Source organism: Amblyomma americanum, chromosome 11 (assembly GCF_052857255.1).
Source record: "Amblyomma americanum isolate KBUSLIRL-KWMA chromosome 11, ASM5285725v1, whole genome shotgun sequence".
NCBI classification, from domain to species: domain Eukaryota; kingdom Metazoa; phylum Arthropoda; class Arachnida; order Ixodida; family Ixodidae; genus Amblyomma; species Amblyomma americanum.
Window position 1 is genome coordinate 61901145 of NC_135507.1, and position 27129 is coordinate 61928273.

At 49.0% G+C, this 27129-nt stretch overlaps 1 pseudogene; it reads right to left on the minus strand.

Moving 5' to 3' along the window:
- Window positions 1-20689: 20689 nt before the first annotated feature.
- Window positions 20690-26868, minus strand: LOC144109665 (uncharacterized; annotated as a pseudogene).
- Window positions 26869-27129: the final 261 nt, after the last annotated feature.

A 27129-nucleotide genomic window follows, 5' to 3' on the forward strand; every position in this document is an offset into this window, starting at 1 on the left:
TATTTGACGCAGAGAAGACAAGCGGCACGCCGTACTTGTTGCCAACCATTTTCAGGTTGTGGGACACCCTATGTATATAGGGGATAACCACTGGCTTGGCGCTGCTACGTTGTAGACTCCTTGCTTTCTTTGGTCTCCCTTTGACTTTCTGCAATAGTGTCTCAGTGACCGCCGTCAATACGTGTTCAGGGACCCCTGCTTTACGCAGTCTAGATACCTCGCCCTGAGGCCTCGGCTGCATCATGCGAGGGCACGAGTTGAGGAGAGCGGATTCCAGGGAAAGGGTCGCAATAGCCCCGTTGACCGTTTTAGACTGTGCCGAATCAAAAGGTAAGAAATCTTTTCTGGCTCTAGGGCGGTAACACAACCAAACACATGCGTCTCCGAGCTTGATGTTGAGGTCTAAAAATTGAAGCTTACTTTCTTCAGGCACATCGTACGTAAAAAAGAGCCTTTGCCGTGTCGTCGGAACGTATCTAAATGCTCACTTTCAACTTCCTGGTAACCACCTGTACTACGTCTCTTTAATATCACTAAAAAGTCAACATATCTAAAAATCTTTAGGGCTGTTTTATCGTCAATAAGTGGAGACAATATGTTGTCAATTGATGAAATAAAAATGTTGCACAAATCAGGAGTGACACATGATCCTATGCAGATGCCCTGACGTTATAAAAACCGTCGGTTGTCAAACTGGATAAAAGTGGCATTAATATAAAACTCTAAAAGTGACATAAAATTATCGGCACTCAGGCCAGCTGCATTCTGAAAGGCAATTACGCTGTTTCTCTCAATGCAATCACTAACATCAGTAAACAGGTGATTATGTGGCACTGAACAAAATAAATCCTCAACACCTATAGCGAAAGCGTGCCCAATTTGCTGCTCCCCTTCCAAAAATCTGACAACATCCAATGAATTTTTGATACCAAAAGGATCTGACACAACTAGCTTATTTAGGTGCTTCAGAAAAAACCGACTGATGTGCTGCTGCCAAGTGCCTTTTTCGCTAACTATTGCCCTTAACGGGGCATCAGGTTTGTGAGTCTTCACAGTGAAAACTGTGAACAGTAAACTGAATGGTTATCTTTACTATTAAATTTGTCAGAAGAAACATTGAAAAACGAAACCAAGCAGTTTGATTGCTGCATTAACTAGAATTCAATCACTGTTTTGCGCGTTTATGAGCTAATACTGCCGTTTTGAATAGTCATGACTTCCCCAGTATGTGGAGGGGTACTTGTTTTCCGCTCACAGTATTGACGTCACACATTATGGACCTCTACGCTTTATACTAGTGCACATACACGTGCAGGTGACAACAGCCCTTGTCACTTCTCATTTTGTATCCAGTGACTAGTACATAGGGAGGGTTGCGGAGGAAAGGCCGACTTTAGGAAAGCCCCCCAGGTCACGCTGAAGCGAACGTCGAAGGAAAGGAGCTCGCAGCTTTTGCACAGAATGAACAGTAGAGGGCGGCTGAAATTGAGGATGGTAAGTTACACTCAGTATTTCGTAACCAAATTCGCTGCAGTATTTTGCGAGCGTAGATTTTTTTGATGTGTCCAATCAGGGTGTGCTGTCTAACATGAACTAAGTACGAAAAACCTAATGGACCGCTCTAAAGATATATGAAACAAAGCAAGTATTGTTATTATTCTTCCGTACCAGCACCAGGTGTTTATTTCTTTCTCGCTTTGATTGCTTAAGTAATAGATTGGTTTTATTGGAACCATTAGAAGTTTTAAACACAAGTCAATAGTATGCAAGCGCCGTTAACAATGTCCGTTGTTGGATTTTGTGCAGAAGCATGATTAGCGTAGCCATTTTTGGTGAATAGTTAAGAAAGTCAGGAAAATAATTTGATAACCTATGTCACAGCATGCTAGGTGTGGGTGTTTTCCTCTCTGCAACAACATAAAAATTGTCAAGTTTAAGCACATTTTCCAGTAATCTGGCATCTGACTGACTGCAGCTGGAGGACATAGTGAGATTTTACCTTCCTTGTAATTCTCCACGCAGACAACCATTAATTGCCCATCTCAGCTCTGTTAGTATGCATGCTCAGAAGAACATTCCAGCCTGAAAAACAACGGTCTCCTTGGAGCTCTTCACATAAGGGCGCTTTCTGAGCCGCTTCTTCATGATGCTTACAATTTCTCTGGGAGTGAGACGACACCTTATTACACTGTTCGTGTAGGCTGTTCTCAAATGACAGATTCGATGTACGTTGGTAGCCGTCATCATGTCCCCACCCGCAGGTCCAAAAACCTAGGACCATGTTCAACTTTATATTACACCAGCATGCCATGCGCATCTCCAAGCCAAGTCAGACGGATCTCAAGACACGAGGTCTGGTCACTAGCTACTCTATTAAATTTATTGACAGGTTCAAGAGCAAGATGGTAAAGACTGGGTTCATATGGCTAGTTCAGACAACTTCACCAGCGAAAGCCCGAGACACCAGGAAAAGAACGCAGGACAACGCTGGAGAGCGTGGTCTTTTGATCTTCTTCTCCCGGTGTCTTGTGCTTTCGCTGGTGAAGTTATGTCTGAAATACACCAACTAGCTCACGTGGTCAACTTGTTTCGTATGGCTAAATAAAAGTAAAGTTTTCGCACTGCAACCAAAAAAATGACAGAAAGATAAGAGACATATAGATATATACCGGAGCTCCAAATGAATAGATGTATAGATGTACACCACGCCTGCTGTGTTTATGAGCGCCGGCAATAGCGTCCACGACATTTCTTTCCGATGCGATGCAAGTTAATAAAATAGCCGCCATAAAATAGCCACGAAATCGGGATGTAGGTTTGGTTCCGATAAAACCCTGACCTGTAAGCTGCAAAACACAAGAAAAATATAGTCGCGATAGTACTCTGGCAACGCATTTATTTCATTCTCTGGTCGCTCCGGTCGCTTTTTCTAGCTAAGCAATAGAAGCTAGAAGCCTCAGTTGTTTTTCTCTTTAGACGAGCAAGAAGAAATCTTCTAGTTACTGCAGCGGAGCTCTTCCTCCGGATATTGCAGTCAACCGCTCTGAAGGAATACAAACGCAAGCATGAAGTGATGCATTTTGTTCCGCATGCTCACATTACGGTACCTGAAAAATCAGCAGTTTCTTTTCTGAGGGGGAGGGGGCAGAGCATCTTACGCAGCAGAACCCAGCAAGCCGGCACAGAAGAATCTGGAACTGCAACGCTTACAAAGGAACACAAAGAACACAGCATGCGGCGCTGACCGTAATGCAGTGACCGCCCCAGGCGGAATGCGGTTCGGAGGGGACCATAGTCTCCTGGGAATCTATTTTCCTGTTCGACTGCAGCGTTTGCATGGCGCAGAAAACATGCGAGTTCTAATACGCATTCCGCTGAGGCAGCTATAACACGCACTGCCAAAACACACAGGCGGGCAAGTAGGAGGAAACTCACAGACCTATGAGAAAGAGAAGTTGCTAGATAGGCTTGCTCAGCCAAAATGCACAATGTCGAGCAGGCAAAGGAAATGTGGCAGATAGATGTAGGCTAAAGCAAAAGGATGCCTCTGCCTCAGGAACATAAGAAACGTTTACCTGAGGCAACACCAGAACAAATATGTGGGACACGGCGGTAAAGCAATTGCTGACCTTTCTCACAGAAACCGAATTTATATGCCTGGAGTGCTTTCGTTCGGAGAGCATCGATTTGTTTGAAGAATACAGTTTACTTTTCTTCCGTTCTGTATCTTTAGTATTGGGCCCCCTATATTTCTGGTACACACACACACACACACACACACACACACACACACACACACACACACACACACACACACACACACACACACACACACACACACACACACACACACACACACACACACACGCACGCACGCACGCACGCACGCACGCACACACACACACACACACACACACACACGCACACACACACACACACACACACACACACGCACGCACACACACACACACACACACACCATATATACCATATAAACATATATAGAGTTACTTTTATAATTCTGTTTGGTCTGTTACTTATAGAGGGGCACATACAGAAGACCAAATCAAGTGTTCGCAGAATCTCGCATGGACGAAGTTTCAAAAAAAGACGAATGCATTCAATGTGGCAGCACAGACGGTATTTCATGGCCCTGTTTCATCGTGCGCGACTTTATTAAGGCGTTAGCATTAGCAGTGTCTTTGAAGCTAAAAGGCTACACCCATCAGGCATGGATTGTGTAATAACGAATCTTCATGCGCCAACCTCAAATGCGGCACCTCAAATTTGGTGCGTTAACCGCCGATGTAAAGAACCTTAGTGTGCCACTTCGGATATAACAATGGTCAATGTACCACCTCCGATATAGCGACATGTAGTGCGTCAACCTTGGATGTGTTAACGCACTCAGGTGACTCATCTGGGAAAGCATAAGCGAAGCCACTACTTCACAAGGTCTGACCGGCTCAGCGAGTTTGTGTGAAGCTTGACCTTGAGGGTGACCTTGGCCCATGTAGAAATCAAATTGGCATAAATAAATAGTGCTGCAACTGAGGTGCCGAACCCAAGGCGGCGCAAACACATCAGCTTCCCGGTCCACTGCATGAGAGCACTATGCTGTCGCCGCAGCCGATCGCTCCTAGCGTCAAACTGCAACACAGTCTCGCGCTGTGCATTGCACATAGTCCTCTTCATGAGCTTTTATCAACGGCGCGAGCATATCACATCAATTAACCTCAATCAGGGCTTAATATAGGTATAAAATTGGCGCCAGAAGTACCGTCATTTGATAGGAACTACTTAATTACCAGCAGACTGCATTGCGGAGTTTAGCCTGGTGCACGCATTGGCAGATTTAATGAGCGGTTATAGATTGGCTCTTCCCGATTCACGTCTATAGTTGGGAGCCTCAAGCGTCTGCCAAAACTAAGGACAAGCAGACGTATTGAGACTGAGATTGTGCGCCGATGGAAGAACAATAAGAGGGCGCATAAAAGACAGGACATGGGCGTCGATAAGCGTACCAAATAATTGATGCAAACGCTGCAGCAGAGCAGGCAGTGTTAACACTAGGTGTGCACACGGCGAGGATATGCATCAGAGCGGAAAACCTCTGTCTTCCTTTACTCTTTCACTCCCTCATTTATCCCTTTTTTTACGGTGCAGTTCAGTGTCCACCGAGACAGTTACTGGGTCATTTATTTTTCTGAAAACCAATTTTTTCTAGCTTTTCTCTCGATCTCAAAGAACATTTAAATCCGCCTTAGGGATACCATCGGGGGACATTTTTGAGAACAGCAAAGAACTTTAATAAAAATAATTCATATCTGCCGTCGAATGACGTGCAGATATATTGTGTTGTAGTGAAATCTTACATTATATGAAAAAATAGTGTTTATCAATGGTTTTCCGCTGAAAAGGCTTTTGTTGGGAATTGTTGGGTTTGAGTAAACTTTTTATTAGTATATAGGAGCTTGGGGCACGCAGGGCACTGGGCTCCTGCACGGGCCCACAGGAGTCAAACGTTCATGTTCTTGTGGCCCCTGACGTCGGCAGCTCTCTCCGTCGGAGTCTTCTGCCAGAGCGGCCCCTCCCAGTAATCCCGGGAGGTGAGGTGCTGCAGGGCCAGCGGGGGAGGATCCGCTGGGAATTGAAATAGAATGTGGGCAAGGGGTGCAGTGGGATGTTTGCAGAGGGTGCAGAAGGGGTTGGTAAAGCTCTGGTGGTAGTGGGACCTCATGTAAGGACATAGGGGGGTTCCATCTAGAGGCAGCGCCATAGGGTGAGGCGGTAACTTTCAAGGCAGGCTTTTGGTGGCCACACAGTAAATAGATTTGCTAATTACGAAAAAAGCGCGGAGCTTTGAACAAACGGATCTGTATAAAGAGCCAAGTGCGAATCCGCTTGTTTGCCTTCACACCATTATTAGGAACCCTAAAAATTAGATTCCATTTGTGTTCACCACCGCAGTGTTTATGATTCGGCAAAATATTTCAGGTTCCTTTTTTTCAGTGAGTTTAGCATTTTCTAGCGAATTGCGCAATACGTCTAAACTACTTTTTCCGTGCATTGTAGTTTAGGATTTGTGCGGCCAACAAACGGTGTCTCATCCCTCGGTTCCTGCACCTCTTCGCTCACAGTGCGGTTGAGGTGTCAACCGAGAACGGCAACAGCTACTCTGTCTTCTCTTTTCTCAAAATTGAACATCTATAAACAAAACGACCAAACCTGGTGGCTCAGTGGTTAGAGCGCTCGGCGACTGATCTGGAGTTCACGGATTCGAAGCCGACCGCGGCGGCCGCGTTTCGACGGAGGCGAAACGCAGAAGGCGGCTGTCTGCTGTTCTATGTCAGTGCACGTCAAAGATCTCCAGGTGGTCGAAATTATTCCGGAGCGCTCCACTATGGCACCTCTTTCTTCCTTTCTTCTCTTAGTTCCTCCTTTATCCCTCCCCTTACGGTGCAGTTCAGATATCTGCCGAGATGTGACACAGATACTGCGCCATTTCCTTTCCCTAAAATGCAATTTTCAATTTTTTGTTTTTTTGTACATAGTGTATATTACCCATGCCCTTATCCTTTCTTACTATCTCTCCCCTTTTCTCCCCTCCCTGTCATTTTATGACCACTAGCCGCAGGTCAGGTGGTTCAGGTTTCGATGGCAGACGCCGCAGCTAGCTTACGTTAATATTTTGTTAATAAATGGACACTAACAACAAAAAATTGACTGTGGTTAGCTCCGGTGAACCCTAGTTGAAATGCGAAAGCTTTGTTTCCTTGGCACGTCGTATACGCAGCGCCTCATTCCAACGCTCTCAGGAACTCAAACGGGTGTCTTCCGCAGTTGAAGAGTCACTGTAGGACGTGGCACGACTTCTAGCCGCATCTTCGTTACGACGCTTCTCGAGTCGTGCGGCGCGTTTATCTGGCGTCTCCCGAGCGCGTTGTCTCTTCCTCGCTTCGTTCTGTCGTTGTTGCGTCTCTTTCGTGCTCTCCATAACTCCTACAATACACTGAGGCGAAGCGCATATATGTACTCCCCCCGCGAGGCTACACCTCCTCTCCCTCTACCCCAGCGGAGCACATCTGGTGGAGCGAGCGGCGACGGCAGCGGCGTCGACGGCAGCGCCATCTGTTCGAGCGCGGCTGCGGCGTTGCTAGGCAACAGTGGCTCAAGGTCGTTCGTCGGCCACGGCATACGGCTGAAGTGCGACAACGTGACGAGCCGAGCTGGCTTGATGGCATAGTGTTGCTTTCGCAACAAAAGAAAAAATTCGTGTAGTTTAGCTCTGGTTAACTCTAGTTGAATTGCGAAAGCTTCGTTTCCTCGGCACGTCGTCTTCTTGTTTGACTGCAGAAAAAAACGAATACAGAGCACAAGAAGGCACGACGCAGGCACAGCTTGGTAGGTTGGACGGGCGCAGTGTCGTGGCTTGTTGTTCACTGTCCTCGTTTTTTTTTTTGCGCTGTTAAATATGAATTCCTACTAACTGCGCCCGTGTCATGCCTTCTTGTTCTCTTTCTTTTTTTAGCGCAGTTAAACATGAATCCCTGCCACCGCGCCCGTGTCGTGGCTTCTTGTTCTCTGTATTCGTTTTTTTTTTGCGCAGTTAAACATGAACTGGGTGTACCAGAATTTCTTCGCATCTATGAAGAAAAGGAGACTCCAGCCGCCGCTGTGCGGCGTGATCGTCAGGAAAAGATCAATTCTTTTAAAAACAGGCAGAACTCTTGCTAACAGCCAGTCACCCGGTGCAGTGCTATCATTAACGATGCTATAAATATCTCTAAAAATAGGAAACCCATTTGCAGTAACGCTTCAAAAACTCCTTAGGTATGTTATCAGTACCACGTGACTTCTTGGAATCCACTTTTAAGAATAATGAAAGAATACCTTCTTGTGATATGAATATGTCATCATGCTGCTGGGCGCTTTCTCTGAATCTAAATGCTGTTTCGGAGTCAATACCGACACAAAAAAATCTATTAAAGGCTTCGGTGACTAATTTAGGTTCGTAGCATAACGCAACGATTATTACAACGGCGTTTTTCGTTGACCTAGAGCCAAAGAGAGACCTCTTGATTCTTGGAGCAGCGCTCTGCATATATTCTGGCAGTGCTGTAGAAAGCAAACTACAACTGGACGCCCCACTCCCGTTGTAGTCAACACAGTGCTGTGCACGTGTGTTTTTATTGTTCCATCATGAACTAATCACGCGCAAAACCAGAACACATTTCTTATTGTCTAAATTGTTTCTGTATATTACCTGTCCCCGTATCCTTTCTTCCTGTCCCCTCACCTCTTGCATTTCATTTCTCCATTCTACCTGCTATCCTCTATTTCCGCTGCCCCAGCAAAGGTGTTTCAGTACCGATGGCAGATGCCGGGACTATCAAAATTCTTTTCCTTCCTTTTTATTATTTTAATAAAAACTACTTTCTACTACTACCTGGATTACTCGAAATATTATCCATTTAAAACGCCGTCTACAACGTCCTCGGAAAAAGAAGCGCATGCATTGCAAAGCAATTGCTACTTTCAGTGCACAATTACGAAAATTATTGAAGGAATTGAAAATGAATTTTCTTCCTACAACACTGGCAGAATATCTAAGGTTCCGGTTTTCGTGACCGCTTTTTTTTGCAGCGGTTTAAACTGCCTCAAGCAATGCCTCACTGTTGAGATGAAGTAATGCCATAGGTTTTCAACGCTATCATTTTGTGGTATCATATCCAAGGCACATTCCAAGTGGTCAATAAGTGAAGTGCCTTCAGCTGCGCGGAAATTCTAAATGTTTACCTTCTGTTTTCTCGCGCACTTCTTGCTAATATTAATGGTAGCAAGTGCACTTTTGTGGCCTGAAATACCATCTTCAATATCTATTGTACAATCAAAGGCCTCTGCAGAAAAAAATATCAAATCCAACAGCCAATGCCTCGATGTGAACGTCAGACACTAAATACCCAATCCTTCCCCGATGTTTCAATTGGCAGAAGTTTGACCAGAGCACACAGAGTTGCCACGGCCACAAAACTTGCGCGAAATGCGCTTCGAAGGACCACCATTCCGAGGAATGTGACGCTGCCCCACGCTTCGCAAATCGCGAAGTTGACCACGCTGCGTACTGGAAGGCGTGTCCGTCCTGGAAAAAGAAAAAGGAAATAATCACCATACAGACCAAAAAAAATATTTAATTCAAAGAAGCGAAGAGGCAACTTGCACTCACCAACACATTCTCTGGACCCGCCGCGGCGGCACAGTGGTTAGGGCGCTCGGCTACCGATCCGGACTACCCAAGTCAAAACCCGACCGCGGCGGCCGCGTTTCGAAGGAGGCGAAACGCCAAGGCGAACTTGTGCTGTGCGATGTCAGCGCACGTTAAAAATCCCCACGTGGTCGAAGTTATTCCGGAGCCCTCCACAACGGCACCTCTTTCTTCCTTTGTTCTTTCGCTCTCTCCTTTACCCGTTTCGCTTACGGCGCGGTTCAGGTGTCCACCGATATGCGAGACAGATACTGCGCCATCTCCTTTCTCGAAAAACCAATTTTACTTTAATTTATTTTTAATGCCAAAGCGTTAAGGAGCTTGTGCTGCAAAAAGCCGGTGTCGTCGGCGACTTTGGCCATGAGAGAGAAATGGGCTATCTCGGTGGATACTTGACCCACGCCATAAGGGAAGGAATTTTCCTTCCCTTACGGCGCACTTCGGGTGTCCACCGAGAATTGTGACAGGCGTCATTTCTTTTCCTTAAAACCAATTTTCATTTCAATTTCCTTTCCTTACGGCCCGATTCTGGTGTTCACCGAGTTATGTGAGACAGGTGTCCTTTCCTCAAACTGTCCAACGGGCCTCGCGTCGAGCCGAACGGGCGTTGGCGTTCCTAGGACTCCTTGGCAGCGCTGTCACGCACTGTGACATATTACTCTTAAAGACGAAGCTTAAGCGCCCTCCACATTTTCCGCTTCAATGTAACTGTAGAGGACCGCTATGGAATTTAAGTGCCATAACACACGTTCTAGGGTTAATGTTACCTCTAAAGCTGTGTCTTCAAGAGACCAAGCTTCGTCCACAAAGTGTGAACATCTGAAAACATAAAATTTTTGGACGCGATCGAGAGCAGGCGTCTAGACTCTCGGGAGGCACCGCATTTGTCATTCGAAGTGACGTCCCTATTAAATAAAACAAACATAACAGAAAACCTGAGGAAGTCTCTGCTAGCATCGTTACCTACGGAATAATAACAGTATGGTCTGTGCACCTTCCATGCATCACATGGTGATGGTAGTGGTTTTATTAAAAATAATATTAAAAAGGAAGGAAAAGATTTTTGCTAGCCCCGGCATCTGCCATCGATACTGAAGCACCTGAGCTGGGGCAGCGGAAATAAAGGATAGCAGGCTGAATGAAGAAATGAAATGAAAGAGGTGAGGGGACAGGTAGAGAGGATAGGGGGAGAAGTAATATGTACAAACTGTTTACAAAATAAGAAATGTGTCCAGGTTGTGCGCGTCATTAGTTCACTTTAGAGGAATTAAATCACACACGCGCACAGCCCTGTGCTGGTTACAACTGGATTGGGGCGTCCAGTTATTGATCGTTCAAGGTAGAACTCGCGGAGCGTTCGGTCACTGCGTGTAACTAGCTGAGGGAGAACAGACGGGACGTGAAGCCCGTGTGTTCGAGGAATGCACAGAGGCTCACCAAAGTTCGCTCACGAGTGCGCGCACTGCCCTGTGGCCACAATAGCGTCTTGACCGAGTCTTGTAGTATGCCCTGCGCCCTATAGGCCGCGAGCATATCGCGACGAGCATCGGCAAACGCGGTACAGTGAAGGAGCAGGTGTTCTAATGTTTACACTGCACCACATCCGTCACACACATCACTCATCGCGATTCCGTGACGCACCCGTCGTTCCCCGGGCCACACGCAGCCAATGCGCACGCGGAGGATCATTGCACGTTGTGACCGCGTAAGTGCGTGACAGCCGGTGACACTGTGGATGCACTCACCTCTCGCGATGCGTGGGTCGGGGTGCTGCTTTCGGAGATGGTCGTTGATGGACGCACGCACGTCCTCCAGCGCAAGGGGCAGATAGCTGGCAGGAAGTTGGTGTGAAGCGGTCGCGAGGTCGTCAGCTTCTTCGTTGCCTGCGATGCCGCAGTGACCGGGCACCCACTGTGCACGCACGGCACAACCTCTCTGCACGAGGCACTCGATGCGCGAGCGAATTTCTCGCACTAGTGGGGTATCGCGGCCGTTAGATTGCAGGCGGCTGAGGGCGGCGCGGGAGTCACACAGCAGAGCACTCCTGGGCGGCGGAGGGCCGAGGCTGAGCAGCAGGTCCAGGCCGAGCCGGATCCCCATCAACTCCGCCGTGGTGGAGGAGCCCAGAAAGGCTGGAGGAGCGCAGGAAGGCTGCGTGTTCCTGGCTGTGCAGTCGCAGGGCGGGGATGGTGGCCGCCGCAGCAAGGGAGCAGCTGTCGCGGACCACTGAGCCGTCGGTATACACGAGGAGATGGTCCTGGAGCTCCTCGTGCATGACGGCTCTGGCCAGCTGCTGCACAGCAATGCATCACATTAACAATCCAAGATTTAGAATGTCTGGTCGATGAACTTCGGGAGCCATAATAATTAATATAATAATTGGTTTTTCAGTGGAAATGAATTTGCGCAGTATCTGTCTCATACGTCGTTGGACACCTGAACCGCGCCGTAAGGGAAGGTATGAAGGAGGTAGGGAAAGAAGAAAGGAAGAAGAGGTGCCGTAGTGGAGGGCTCTGGAATAATTTCGACCACCTGGGGATATTTAACGTGCACAGACAGCGCGGAGCACACGGGCGCCTTAGCGTTTTTCCTCCATTAAAACGCAGCCGCCGCGGTCGTGTTAGAACCCTTGAACTCCGGATGAGTTGCAGAGCGCTCTAACCACTGAGCCGCAGCGGTGAGTGGCGAAAAACTGGAAAATTGAAAATTGGTTTGTGGTGAAAGGAAATGCCGCAGTATCAGTCTCACATATCGGCTGACAGCTGAACCAATTTTCTGTTATGGGCGCTGTAAATGTTCAGTTCCGCCGCGGTGAACGGCGCATCACATGGACCTTCCGAGGCGACGGCCGAGGGACTGGCGTCGCTACTGGGGCTCTCAGGAGCAGCTATGTTAGCGGCGTTTGCGGGGCTGAGCGGCGCGAGCCGATCGGCAAACCGCTCTGCCAGTTCTACAAAGCTGAGCCCGCTGGAGATTGCCAGGGCGACCAGCGGTTGACGGTTTGCCTGTGGTTCGGTGATGCGCCACAGGGTGTCAAACAGCCTCCGCGAGCTGACATCTTCCTCCATCTTGTGGCATAGTGAAGCCCACTGCCGGCGGTATAGCTTGTTGGCGTGGCGGCGCGCTGCTGCGTCCAAGCGGTTGTAAACAGTCCAGTCGGCGGCTCTGTAAGTACGTTGCGCCCGTCGCTCTGCGCGACGGTGCGCGGCGGATGCGGTGCAATTGAAATACTAGAACACCTGCTCCTCCACTGTACCGCATTCGCCGATGCTCGTCGCGTTATGCTCGCGCACTATAGGGCGCAGGGCATACTACCAGACTCCATCAAGACGATATTGTGGCCGCAAGGCAGTGCGCGCACTCGTGAGCGAACTTTGGTGAGCCTCTGTGCATTCCTCGAACACACGGGCTTGACGACCCCTCTCTTCTACGTCAGGTAGTTACACGCAGTGACCGAACGCTCCGCGAGTTCTACCTTGAGCGATTAATAAATAACTGGACGCCTCATTCCAGTTGTAGCCAACACAGTGCTGTGCGAACTAATCACGCACACAACCTGGACACATTTCTTAGTGTGTAAATAGTTTGTACATATTACTTCTCCCCCTCTCTTCCTGCCCCTCACCTCTTTTATTTCATTCCTCCATTCTACCTGCTATCCTTTATTTTCGCTGCCCCTGCTCAGTTGCCTCATTATCGATGGCAGATGCCAGGGCTAGCAAAAATCTTTTCCTTCCTTTTTACTATTATTTTAGCAAAAAAACGACTACCACCATCGCCACCTCTAAATGAAAATTCTTTTTTTTTGGGAAAGGAAATGGGCAGTATCTGTCTTACACATCTCAGTGACACCTAAATCGCGCTGTAAGGGAAGGGATAAAGGAGTGAGTGAAAGAAGAAGGGAAGAAAGAGGTGCCGTAGAGGAGGGCTGCGAAATAATTTCGATCACCTGGGGATTTTAACGTGCACTGACATCGAAGAGCACATGCGTGCATTGGCGTTTCGCCTCCATCGAAACGCAGCCGGCGCGGTTGGGTTCGAACCCGGGAACTCTGGATCAGTAAACGGCGTCGTAAGGGAAGGGATAGAGGAGGGGGTTAAAGAAGAAAGGAAGAATTGCCCTACGGAAGCGGCATCTGGCTGAATTAACAGAAATTTAGAGCTTTGAGCGTTTTCGTTAATTCTTTTGCAGATGCTTTCGACGAAACATACTATCATTGTTTTTGCGCCTGTGAGCAGGAAGCCACCGAACAAAGCCGCTGGAGAGCAGCTCTAAGTGCGGTCAGCCAGGCATTTTCAGATCCCTGCCAGTACCTCAGGAGTACTCGGCCATACTGAACAACTACAAAGGCAGCAGGATGCGGTACCCACCACAGCATAAATACTTAAACAAAGAAGAGGCTGTCGCATGGAGACAACTACAAACGGGGGACATATCAAACCTAAACAAACTAAGTAAAATCCACCCACACTTTACGACCAGAAGTGTCCTTGGGGCCATGAAAATCCTACACTATATGGCATAACATGGGAATGCCAAAAGTCGACATCGTTTCCATTATACCAAACCCATGTGCGGAGCAATGGAAGTGTATGCTCTCAGCCTACTGCCGCGATGATGAGATCGGTCTGATACGGCGAACTCGGCTGACGGCAGCATTCACGGAGCCCTGCATTAGGGGCAACCAACCGTTGCGGAGGTGGATGCATTTGAACCGCATAAAAGCACTTTCACTAGAGCTCAATAAAGTTAGAGTTATCCTATCCTATTTTTTCAGAAATGAGTGAGGCCATTTTGACCCTGGTGTCTCAGTGCTGTTCGTTAGGCCTCCCGATGTACACGGCCAACTGCCACCTCGAGGACCTGGGACTGTCCAACGCAATAGAAGAAATTCGAGAAGCCGTCCTAGCATCGCAAAATTAACGCCTCCTCACCACCAAAGCTGGACGCGCAATCATGGAAAGCGTGGGTTCCCCGGCTGACATACGCGCCGTCCAGGACAACCGATACCTACTCTAACTCTGCGAACTCGCGTGTATGTAGCTCCACTCCCGAAGATCATGCACTCGGACTCACAAAAGGGACAACGAAAGGCGCGAGTGGACTATCTGCGCAGCACACATCGACAGGCACAAAATGCTGTATACGTGGACGCAGCCACGTACCCCGATTCAACAAACGAGGTGGCGGTCGTGTTGGACACCAATTTCATGGAAATCGCCAGCGCCTCCCTACGAAACTGCTCTCCCACAGTAGCAGAAACAGCTGCAATTGCCCTCGCAATCCAGCACGGCAATGCTACGGGAAATGAGTTAAAAATTATTACCGGCTCCCAGTCCGCGTGTCGCCTCTTCCTCTCTGGCAGACTTCCACACTCCGTCGCTCCCATTCTGACTACCCCACAAGTTCAAAATTCCACATGCAAGCACCAAATCACTTGGACTCCTGGGCACGAGGGGCTCGAGGGAAACGAGGCCGCGGACAGTCTAGCTCGAGTATATACTAACCGAGCGACTAACCTCCCCGACCTCACCCCTCTCCCCTATACGTACGGCGAGCGCCTCCTCCTTCTCCGTACACAAAGACAAGTCTATCCCCCACCACACCGTAAGCTAACGGCGGCAGAGGCGAGGGAATGGCGACAACTACAGACGAACACCTTTCTTAACCTACACAATTACCACATCATCTTCCCAGACAGATATGACAGCAACTGCCCCTGGTGTGGCGGAATTCTAACAACATATGTAACATGGGGCTGCTCCGTTCCCAAGCCCCCCGAACTAGACAAACATCTGCTCAGCTCTGACTTGGCGACGCAGCGAAAGCTGATATCCCAAGCAAGAGCAACTGCGGTGGACATTGGGGTCCTGAAATAAGGACTCCACCCAAAATCTGTATTTTCGCCTCTCTATCCTACCTTTTTGGAATAAATGTTTTCTACTACTACTACTAAGTGCTGTTCTCGCTCCTTTTGCAGCTCCATAGTGTGAATGCGTATTATGTGGCTGCGTTATGGATTTTATTGTATTTATGTCCGCCTGACGGTAATGACTGCCAGAGCAGTGAGTTTTTATTGCCATCTCTGACTTGATTGTCTCTCCGTATGCATGAACAACCACCCTTAGCAGGACGGACTGGGTGTTTGAAATTGTCTTGTACACAATGGACTAGAAAGTGAATTGTTTATTGAAATATTATTAATAAAAAGGAAAAAAATATTTTCGATAGCCTCGGAATCGGCCATCGACCCTGGAAAACCTGAGCTGGGGCAGCTGAAATAAAAGATAGTATATAATTGGTTTGTGGGGAAAGGAAATGACGCATTATCTGTCTCATATATCGTTGGACACCTGAAACGTATCGTAAGGGAAGGGATAAAGAAGGGAGTGAACGAAGAAAAGAAGAAAGAGGGGTCGCAGTGGAGGGCATCCGGATTAATTTCGACCACCTGAGGAACTTTAATGGGTACTGATACCGCACAGCACACGGGCGGCTTAGCGTTCTGCCTCCACAAAAACGCCGCTGCCGCGGTCCGGTTGAAGCCCAGGAACTCGGAATCAGTAGCCGAGCACCCTTAGAGTTGAGCCACCGCGGCGGGGCTAAGATAGCAGGCATAACGGAGAAATGGCATTAAAGTGGTGAGAGACAGGAAGAAAGGACAGGGGGAGAAGTCATATACGTAAAAACTATTTACACAATAATATGTGTGTACAGGTTGCACGAGTAGTATGTTCATGATACGGAAGAAACACGCGCACAACACTATGTTCACTAGGGCTGGAGTGGGGCGTCCACCTGATATTAACATTATTAATTGCTTTTGGCGAAAGTAAATGGCGCAGTATCTGTCTCCTATATCGTTGGACACCTGAACCGCGTCACAAGGGAAGGGATAAAGGAGGGAAAGACAGAAGAAAGGAAGAAAGAGGTGCCGTAGTGGAGGGCTCCTGAAAAATTTCGACCATCCCCAGGTCCAGTGTCTAGCTATTAATAAATTCTCTTTGTGTATGTGTATATGCGCACCTCCTGCGGCGCCCTGAAAATGTAATTTTGTTTGACCCGCCGCCGTGGCTGAGCGGTTAGGGCTCCCGGTTACTGATCCAGAGTTCCCGGCTTCGAACCCAACCGCGGCGGCTTCGTTTTTATGGAGAGAAAACGCTAAGGCGCCCGCAAAGGCGCCCGTGCGCTGTGCGATGTCAGTGAACGTTAAAGATCCGCAGGTAGTCCAAATTATTCCGGAGCCCTTCACTATGGCACCTCTTTCTTCCTCTCTTGTTTCACTCATTCCTTCATCTCTTCCCTTACCTCGCAGTTCAGGCGTCCAATGATATATGAGACAGATATTGTTCCATTTCCTTTCCACCAAAAAGGCGATTATTATTTTTATTTTTAGGGGGGAGCACAAATGGCGGAGCATCAGTCTCACGTACTATCAGTGGACCCCTGAACCGCGCCGTAAGGGAAGGGACAAAGGAGGGAGTGAAAGAAGAGAGAAAGAAAAACGTGCCGTAGGGGAGGACTCCGGAATAATTTCGACAACCTGGGGATCTTTAACGTGCACTGACATCGCAAACCACACAGGCGCCTTAGCGCTTCGCCTCCATCCAAACGCGGCCACCGTTGTCGGGTTCGAACCTGGGAACTCCGGATCAGCAGTCGAGCGCGCTAACCACTGAGCCGCCGCGGTAGGTAAATTCCTGGTTAATGCCGCCGAACGCTGCTCGGTCCTAGGACACGCTGCTCTCATTTTTGAGCTTTTCCGCGCACCGCCGGTGGTGGTGGTGAAAACTTTGAATTGCTGCAATAGAGTTTGGGAGCCACAGAGTGGCCCCGCTACATGGGCGGCGTCCCTAGTCCGGGACATCGCATGACAATGCCCAGTCTCTCGCCCGTTTCACCAGAGGCCTTTGGGACTCGAGCGAGGAGCAGTTGAGGAGGGCAGTCTCCCATGCCTCTCTGGAAGGGGTAGGGGAAGGAGGGACGTGGCGATTTTGAGTACATGCCCACACCATGTGGAAGATATCACAAGTCTCCCCACAGTGCGGGCATCGCCCATCCGTGTTAGGATCGTAATGCTTTAAGATTTCAGGACAGAGCAGAGTACCTGTCTGCAGTTCGCTCCTCCGTCTTACTAAGCCCCTTGGCAGGGGCCGGGAAAAGGCGTTGGTGTTCGCTATAATGCGTTATTATTTCCCTGAATCGCAGCAGCGGCTGGTTAGTCTCCGAGCCAGAAGGGCTGGGATGAGGAGCCCGGTAAATAAGCGCTCGGGCAGCCGCGTCAGCGGCCTCATTACCTCGTACGCCCTGATGGCCAGGAGCCCAAATGATTCTTTTCGGTGTTGGATCAGTGGCAGTCCGTCTTAGAATGCAAGCAGCTAAGGGGGAGATCTCCCCAGCCAAGTAATGATCACATGCTTTTCGGGAGTCCGTAATGATGATTCTCGAATTGGCGTGGGCGGCAGCAAGCGCTATCGCTACTTCCTCGGCTCGCATTGAATTCGGGGCTCGAAAAGAGAGTCCATCGACGTGCATTTCCTGGTGAACAACAGCGGCCGTGTAAAATCCCGTGGGCGACTGCCCTGCTACGTCTACATAATATACACCGGGTCGGGAAGCGTGTTGTCTCTCAAGAGCCCGAGCCCGCGCTTGTCATCTGTTTTCGTGCATGTCGGTGTCCATGTTACGGGGGAGCGGAGAGACCCAGCGCATATGGCGCCACAGTACCGGGATACGCTCCGTCTCCTCTGGAGTGCAGTCGTGTTGGATGTGTAAGCGGTTTAGCAGGCGGCGCCCAGGGGCCGTCTTCATAAGCCGCGTGTATTGGTTCACGAGGTGGACCTCCCGCAGCTCCTGGTAGGAGTTTAGCACCCCCAATGCCTTCAGTTTGACATTAGAGGTAGCCACCGGGAGATCTAGGGCTCGCTTAGTTGCCTTGCGGATGATGGCGTCTATTCGCGCTTCGTCTTGCTTAGTAGTGCGGAGATATGGCACGGCGTAGAGGATGCGGCTAGTCACGAAGGCATAGACGAGCCGAAGCGCGTCCCTGTTCCGCAGACCGCCCCGCTTGTTGGAAACGCGGCGGATAATACGCCCTACCTGTTCGCCTACTCTCTTGAGTTTCACAATGGTGTAGTCCGGTCTGAGTCTGTGGTGAATGAAAAGGCCCAGAATACGGAGCTCCTCCACCTCTCTAATAGGACCTCCTGACAGAGAGATGTGAATTGCTGTCCTATCCTTTGGGTTAGCTCTGACATGCAGAAGCTCTGATTTCGCTGGAACACATTGGAGCCCACAGTCCATAGCATACGCATGGACTATGGAAGCGGCCTTCTGAAGGCGGGCCTCCATGTCCCCAAGGCTCCCCTCAGTGGTCCAAATTGTAATGTGATCTGCATATAACGCGTGTTGAATGCCTTCCACCCGGGCCAGTTGGCTTGGGAGGCGCATGATAACTATGTTGAACAGGAGCGGCGATAACACCGCTCCCTGAGGGGTACCCCATCTTCCCATCATGTAAGGGCCGTATTCTTCGCCCTTAATCCGAAGGAAGGCCTGGCGATTAGTCAAGAAATCTCTTACATACGCGTAGGCCCTAGCCCCACAATCGGTAGAACTCAAGTTGGCCAGGATGCTTCCGTGTTTAACATTGTCGAAAGCCCCTTTCAGGTCAAGGGCGAGGATGGCTTTGTCATTGTGTTGCATAGTTGTGGGTCGTATTACATCCCTGTGCAGCTGGAGAAGGACATCCTGTGCAGACATGTGGGGGCGAAACCCGAACAGGGTGACTGCAAAGACGCCCTTACTCTCCAGGTATGGAGAGAGGCGATCCCGAACCATCGTCTCCATAAGCTTGCCCGCACATGAGGTCAGTGATATGAGCCACAGGTTGTCCGTATTCACGGCCTTGCCTGTTTTAGGGATAAACGTCACAAGTGACGTTTTCCACTCGGGAGGGAGTGGACGCCTTTCCCAGATCTGGTTGATGTATTCTAATAAATGGAGGTAGGCTGGGTCCGGTAGGTTCGCCAACAGGTTCACTGTTATGTGATCCCGTCACAGAGCCGTACCCCGGCGCATTTTTGCTAAGGCCGCCTTAAGGTCGTGCAACTCAAAAGGGGCATCAAGTGTTTCATTAGGCCTGCCAGAGTACATGCACTCAGGCCCAGGCGGGTCCTCCATACGACAGAGATATCTGTCGCACAGAGTGTCCGCAAGTTGCGCCGTCGTACCTTGATACCCTTGCAGAGCCCGCCGGAGCTGCTTTTGCGTCTCCCCTCTCGTTTGGGAGGGATCGATTAGACAGCGAAAGAGACGCCACGTCCCCTTCGAGCTCATCTGATGAGCTGCGGCGTCGCAGCGTGCTATCCAATCTGAATCTGAGAGTTCGGCAGCATACGCTGCAGCCTGCTCTGTTAGTTTGGCTATGCGGTCGCGTAATTTGCGATTAGTTTTCTGCTTTTCCACCGTTTAGTTAAGCCCCGGCGCGCCTCCCACAAATGAAGGAGGTGGGTGTCCACTGCGGGGATCTCTTCGGTGGTCTGTAGTGTTGTGACGTGTTGTTTCTGAATGTTGTATATGTGGTTAGCCCACTCCGCGTAGCCGCCGGAAAATAGTACGGGAGGGAAAGTGTGATTTCGGAATTTATGCCAATCGGTCAGCTTTGCCTGACTTGCCTGACCCCATTTTTTGCGCGCTGCCTTCGCCATGAGTGTAATCCGGAGAAGGAGGTGATCGCCGCCTAGAGAATCTCCAAAGTTCTCCCAAGCAGCCGCTCTAGCACTTTTAACGAGAGAAAGGTCGGGACACGTGTCGCGGGTTACCGAATTCCCGACTCGGGTGGGATACGCCGGGTCCGTGAGCAACGTGAGGCTGAGGGTGGAGATGAGCTCCGCCAGCTTACGTCCTCTTGCCTGTTCGAAGTGGTAGCCCCAGTGAAGGCTGGGAGCATTGAAGTCTCCAACGATCACTAGAGGCCCTTTGGCTGCCATTTTTATCGCCCGAAGGAAGATTTAATTAAAAGTTACGCGCGGCTTATTCGGAGGCAGTATATGTTGAGGATATGTGTTGACGGGTCGCGGCGTCTAAGAGGCAGTACCCGGACCATTGTATATTCTTGCTCGGTACTCAAGTTTAAGTCGACCTGAACCACGGTGTAAGCTTTATTCTCCAAGATGCACGTAGAGGCGCCCCCCCCTGAAAGGTGCTGTAGCCTGATAATTTAGCGTCTATGCCGGGCTCCTGCAGGGCAATGAGTGCCGGCATGTCTCCTAGGGACTGCAGGTAGAGCTGGAGGTGTGACCGTTTTTTCCAAGCTCTGAAACCCCTGCAGTTCCATTCGATGATCTGGAATTTTTCAAGGTTTTTATCATTCCTATTAGATCTGCTAGCCATTTTGTTCTATTTATTTACGGGCAAGCGGACTAGCTCTGGCCGGCAGCCAGCGCAACCCCAGCGATTGGCCGCACCGACCCACCAGCTGCAGAGCCTGAACCATGTTTCCCCGCTGCCTGGCGGGAGGCTGTCTCACGTTTGAGGTGAGGGGATTCGCAGCTAGTGGCGTTCTTAATTTGGGTGCTGACCCAGGGCTGCACGGCTTTAAGGACCGAGTCAGTGACCTGGGCCATAAGGTCGGGAATTGCTTGCGTTAAAGCTGCCTTGAACATGTCCTGGAAAGACTCGCGGACTGCTGACATGATTTGATGCGGGAGGGCCACCACTTGCTCCTCCAGTTGATCGGTTTGGCGCTGCAGTGCCTCTAGGCCGGCGACGCGACCAGCAGATCGAACTACCGTGTCTCCGCACTGCCGCGAGACGCTAGTGAGGCAAGATGTTACGGATGATCCGTCATCCTCGTCATCTGGCTCAGCTTCTTGCATTGGTTCGGATGACCGGGCCTGTTTGGCCGCTAATTCTTGAATTTTGCGCGCTAGAATTTGGTTCTGGCGCCTGAGCTCCTCTACCTGCTGCTGTAGGGCGGTTTCGGTAGGGGAGGGACGGGTAGGGGGCCCGGAGACTGCCCTACTCCAACTGCTCACCTGTGGTTGGACGGGTGCCAAGGGCGGGATGTCCCTGGCATTGAGGACCGGGGGCACCGCCTAGGTCGCGGACTTGACAGGTTTCGATGTGCCGGGTTTGGACTTGGTTTCCTGATCGGCTGGCGCTCTCTTAGCCTTGGGCGGAGGAGCCTGCTTTGTCTTCGGTTTGGATCCGGAAGGGGAGCTCGGTTTGATGGCTTTCCGGAACCGCCCGGCACAACCAGGAGCTCCGGTAGGGTGGCCGCCTCCGCAGATGAGGCAGCTCGGAACACAGTCATGTTTTCATAACTTCAAGGTGAAAAATGTAGCGCAAAGAAACGAGGACACAGAAAAACGGACAACACACAGCGCTTACTTCCAACAATGGTTTATTTCAGAAAGAAAAAGTGGTTTTATAACGAAATCACGACCAACACGCTGACAAACCATGTGCTAGCAAAGCGTATCAGCCAGATATGCGAACTCTTTCGCCATCAATGATACAGAGGGGGTACTCACACAATCATCTTTCAAAAGTGATATCCATTCCGCTTCTATGATTTCTCGTGTCAACCGGTTATTGTGCACTTTTAAAACCATGCATTGCTCAAGAAGCGGTATGCAGTGACATGACCGGCAGTGGACTGACAACCCTTTTCCACGCATATCATCTACGTCACGCCCATGCTCTCGAAGCCTATCATTCAGGCATCTGCCCGTTTGCCCTACATACTGCTTGCCACAGGAAAGAGGAATTTGATAAATGACATTTTCAATACAATGGACAAACTTTTTCCTATGTTTTTTCGTACAACCAACACCGTTTTTAGATTTTTTTAAATGTTTCGTACACAGATGACTCAACTTCTTAGGCGCCGAAAAAACCACTCTGGCTCCCGAACGTTGCGCTATTTTTTTTTGAGATTATGAGAAAGCTTATGAAAATAAGGAATGACGGCAACTTTTTCTTTCTTACTCATGGCTTCCTGGTTATCCTGGCCTTTTTTATTGCAGACTTTCTTCAAAACACCTTCCGCCACAGACACTGGGACATGGGAAGGGTAACCAGCATTCTCAAGCCTCTTACATTGCTGAGAAAAACTTTCATGCATGAGGTGCGGGCAAGACTTCTTCAAACAATTAAAAAATGAAAGGTTAGCAATAGATCTTTTTACGAGCTTAGAATGGGCTGAATGAAAAGGTAACAATGGTTTTTCGCCGCGGGGTTTGAACATCCAGCACGTCCGATCATGATGCATTGTGATGCTGATGTCAAGGAATTGGATTACCCTGTTTTCAGGTAGTTCAAACGTTAGTTCAACAGGACTAAAATGGTTACGAAAAAGGTTGAGAACATTAAGAACATCATCCCTAAAGGAACTGTCATTACTGTTAAGAACAATCAGAAAGTCGTCAACGTACATAAAAATATTGATTACATTGGTATCTTTTACAATATCAGCAAATGACCTATCCAAATTGGCTAAAAACAAATCGCTGAGGATGGGTGCAATGCAGGAACCTATACAGATGCCGTCTTTCTGAAGATAAGGTTTTTCATCCCATACAATGAATGTTGACTTGAGATATAATTTCAAAAGTTCTATAAATCCATTCACCGAGATGCCAGAAGCGTTTTGAAAAGCAATCGGCCCTTGCTGCTCTATACATTCTTCAATACAAGATAACAAAGCATCATGCGGAATGGAATAATACAGATCTTTTATGTCCACAGAGAAAGCGCATAGGCCTTGTCCTTCATGTGACCTGAAAAAATCTAGAACCTGCTCAGAATTACGGACAAGAAAGGGATCCTGAATAGAAAGCAGCTTTAGTTTTTCTTGTAGGCACATGGCAACCGATTTTTGCCAAGTACCATTCTCGGATACAATAACTCGGAAAGGAACATCAGTTTTATGGGTTTTTGCATTGAAGAAAACGTGAAGGAAGTCCTTTTTACAATCCGTAATTCTTTTCAAAACAGAACCAAGGTCTAACTTTTTGCACAGTTTCTTCGCTTCAGCTTTTTTCTTTAAAATGTTTACAGTTGGGTGGCAGTTGAAAGCGGAGGACAGAGCTTCACACGCTTTTTCATTAAACATACCAGAAGGAAACACGGCAAACCCTCCTTCTTTATCCGCAGAAAGGAGGCACAATGAATGCTTCTCGAGATACGACTTAACACGATTTACAGGAAGTCTGGAAGGCTGCCACTTACATCTCACCAAGGTATCGACGCCTGCCGAAACACACCGGTCAGCCTCTTGTTCAGGGACGATTCGGGAAATCTGGTGAACGAACGTGAGACGCTCCGCTGAAGACGTACTTGGTTCCAGAGCAAACTTAGGACCCAACGATAGAACAGATTTCACATGGTCAGGAAGATCCAGTCCATGCGGGGTATGGATGACATACCGGGGTGAAGGTGGCTTGTTGCCAAGCTGACTTCTGAGAGAGCTCAGTTGTCGCTGCCAAACGAAGTCCGTAGTCTGACTGACAAGCCGCTGGCACTCTCGAAGCTTGTTCCTTGCTGTGGATTGGCTCGACCTTTGGTGAACAAGAAGATGCAGCAATTCCTTGTAGAGACGAGCTTGTCGAAACGACTCAGCCTTCAGAATCTAGCACCAGATTTCCCGAATCGTCCCTGAACAAGAGGCTGACCGGTGTGTTTCGGCAGGCGTCGATACCTTGGTGAGATGTAAGTGGCAGCCTTCCAGACTTCCTGTAAATCGTGTTAAGTCGTATCTCGAGAAGCATTCATTGTGCCTCCTTTCTGCGGATAAAGAAGGAGGGTTTGCCGTGTTTCCGTCTGGTATGTTTAATGAAAAAGCGTGTGAAGCTCTGTCCTCCGCTTTCAACTGCCACCCAACTGTAAACATTTTAAAGAAAAAAGCTGAAGCGAAGAAACTGTGCAAAAAGTTAGACCTTGGTTCTGTTTTGAAAAGAATTACGGATTGTAAAAAGGACTTCCTTCACGTTTTCTTCAATGCAAAAACCCATAAAACTGATGTTCCCTTCCGAGGTATTGTATCCGAGAATGGTACTTGGCAAAAATCGGTTGCCATGTGCCTACAAGAAAAACTAAAGCTGCTTTCTATTCAGGATCCCTTTCTTGTCCGTAATTCTGAGCAGGTTCTAGATTTTTTTTCAGGTCACATGAAGGACAAGGCCTATGCGCTTTCTCTGTGGACATAAAAGATCTGTATTATTCCATTCCGCATGATGATTTGTTATCTTGTATTGAAGAATGTATAGACCAGCAAGGGCCGATTGCTTTTCAAAATGCTTCTGGCATCTCGGTGAATGGATTTATAGAACTTTTGAAATTATATCTCAAGTCAACGTTCATTGTATGGGATGAAAAACCTTATCTTCAGAAAGATGGCATCTGTATAGGTTCCTGCATTGCACCCATCCTCAGCGATTTGTTTTTAGCCCGTTTGGATAGGTCATTTGCTGATATTGTAAAAGATACCAATGTAATCAATATTTTTAGGTACGTTGACGACTTTCTGATTGTTCTTAACAGTAATGACAGTTCCTTTAAGGATGATGTTCTTAATGTTCTCAACCTTTTTCGTAACCATTTTAGTCCTCTTGAACTAACGTTTGAACTACCTGAAAACAGAGTAATCCAATTCCTTGACATCAGCATCACAATGCATCATGATCGGACGTGCTGGATGTTCAAACCCCGCGGCGAAAAACCATTGTTACCTTTTCATTCAGCCCATTCTAAGCTCGTAAAAAGATCTATTGCTAGCCTTTCATTTTTTAATTGTTTGAAGAAGTCTTGCCCGCACCTCATGCATGAAAGTTTTTCTCAGCAATGTAAGAGGCTTGAGAATGCTGGTTACCCTTCCCATGTCCTAGTGTCTGTGGCGGAAGGTGTTTTGAAGAAAGACTGCAATAAAAAAGGCCAGGATAATCAGGAAGCCATGAGTAAGAAAGAAAAAGTTGCCGTCATTTCTTATTTTCATAAGCTTTCTCATAATCTCAAAAAAATAGCGCAACGTTCGGGAGCCAGAGTGGTTTTTTCGGCGCCTAAGAAGTTGAGTCATCTGTGTACGAAACATTTAAAAAAATCTAAAAACGGTGTTGGTTGTACGAAAAATCATAGGAAAAAGTTTGCCCATTGTATTGAAAATGTCATTTATCAAATTCCTCTTTCCTGTGGCAAGCAGTATGTAGGGCAAACCGGCAGATGCCTGAATGATAGGCTTCGAGAGCATGGGCGTGACGTAGATGATATGCGTGGAAAAGGGTTGTCAGTCCACTGCCGGTCATGTCACTGCATACCGCTTCTGGAGCAATGCATGGTTTTAAAAGTGCACAATAACCGGTTGACACGAGAATTCATAGAAGCGGAATGGATATCACTTTTGAAAGATGATTGTGTGAGTACCCCCTCTGTATCATTGATGGCGAAAGAGTTCGCATATCTGGCTGATACGCTTTGCTAGCACATGGTTTGTCAGCGTGTTGGTCGTGATTTCGTTATAAAACCACTTTTTCTTTCTGAAATAAACCATTGTTGGAAGTAAGCGCCGTGTGTTGTCCGTCTTTCTGTGTCCTCGTTTCTTTGCGCTACGCTTTTCACCTTGAAGTTATGAACCAACAAGCCCAAGCATATACCCTTCTGACAGTCATGTTCTGCCGGGCCGTCAGGAGTGGCAGCGGGAACCTGGACTCCGCAGCGTTTGCAGCGGCCCGGCTGCGGTCGCGGGCACGCATCGGCCCGATGGCCCACTGTGCCACAGCGGTGGCATGCTGGCACTGTTTTCTTGTACAGGCGAACAGGGAGCCGTTCGTAGCTGTACAACACCGTCCGTGGCACCTTGGTCCCCGCGAAGGTGATCACCGCAACCGGGGTTCCCCCTAGCTTGCGCACAGACACCCCATTTTGTTCCGCACTGATTTTTCGTTTAACGCTTTCAGACGTTTCGTCTGGCGAAAGTCACGACGCCTCGACAGAACGCACCGGAGAGTTTAGGGTGTCCCCGGAACGGTAGCTCGCGTTCCCCTACCGGCAGCACAATATCCCGGAGTAGCTTCTCCGCGGCGTCGACAGATTTCAGTGCACGTACAAGAACGTTTTGGTCCCAAACGGGCCACACCTCAAGTCCAGCGTTTGCGTCGTCCCCGAGGATGCTGCGGACTGCAGCGCCGGCTCGTCCAGGACCAAAAGTTGCCTTGAGGTCGACCGTGTTTCTTGGTTTCAGCACCACGACGATGTCATCTTTTTGAATGCGCGGCGTGTTCTGCGGCCACCACCGGAGTTGCTTGGAGCTCTTCGAGGCTGCGTTCAGCGCACTCCCGCCCTGCGTATGCGCAGAGCTAGCCGGCGCCTGTTGCTGGGTGGCACCAGCACCAGCGTCCCTCGATGCCGCCGCCGCGTTCTTCTTTCCGCGCCAGACGCGGACCATATCTTGGAGGTAATTGTCCTCGGCTGGTAGAGGATCCTCGCCTTGAGTCGTATCCTCGGATTGATGGGTATCCATTGTTACGATCTGCAAGGACAGCGGGTCGTATCCGGTGACTTGATTTGAAGCCGCCAGAGCCGAGGGATCCCCGACCGGGGCCATCGCAGGCCCCGGCGCCGTTAGGCTTAGCACCACCGCGGCGTGACGAAAGCTTCAAATGACCGAAAAGTGGTCAAAAATTGGCCCCACCTTAACAAACGTGGTGTAGACGGGTGCCGCTGAGGTTCCTGGAGACGATGATACCAGGCTTGCAGGGGGAAAAGTTGGTGTATCGCAATTGATTGCGATCTGTCACGGAGCCGACGCGGTATGGGACCGCTCCCGTCGCCGACCATCCATGCTCTCCCGCACCGCCGGCGTCCA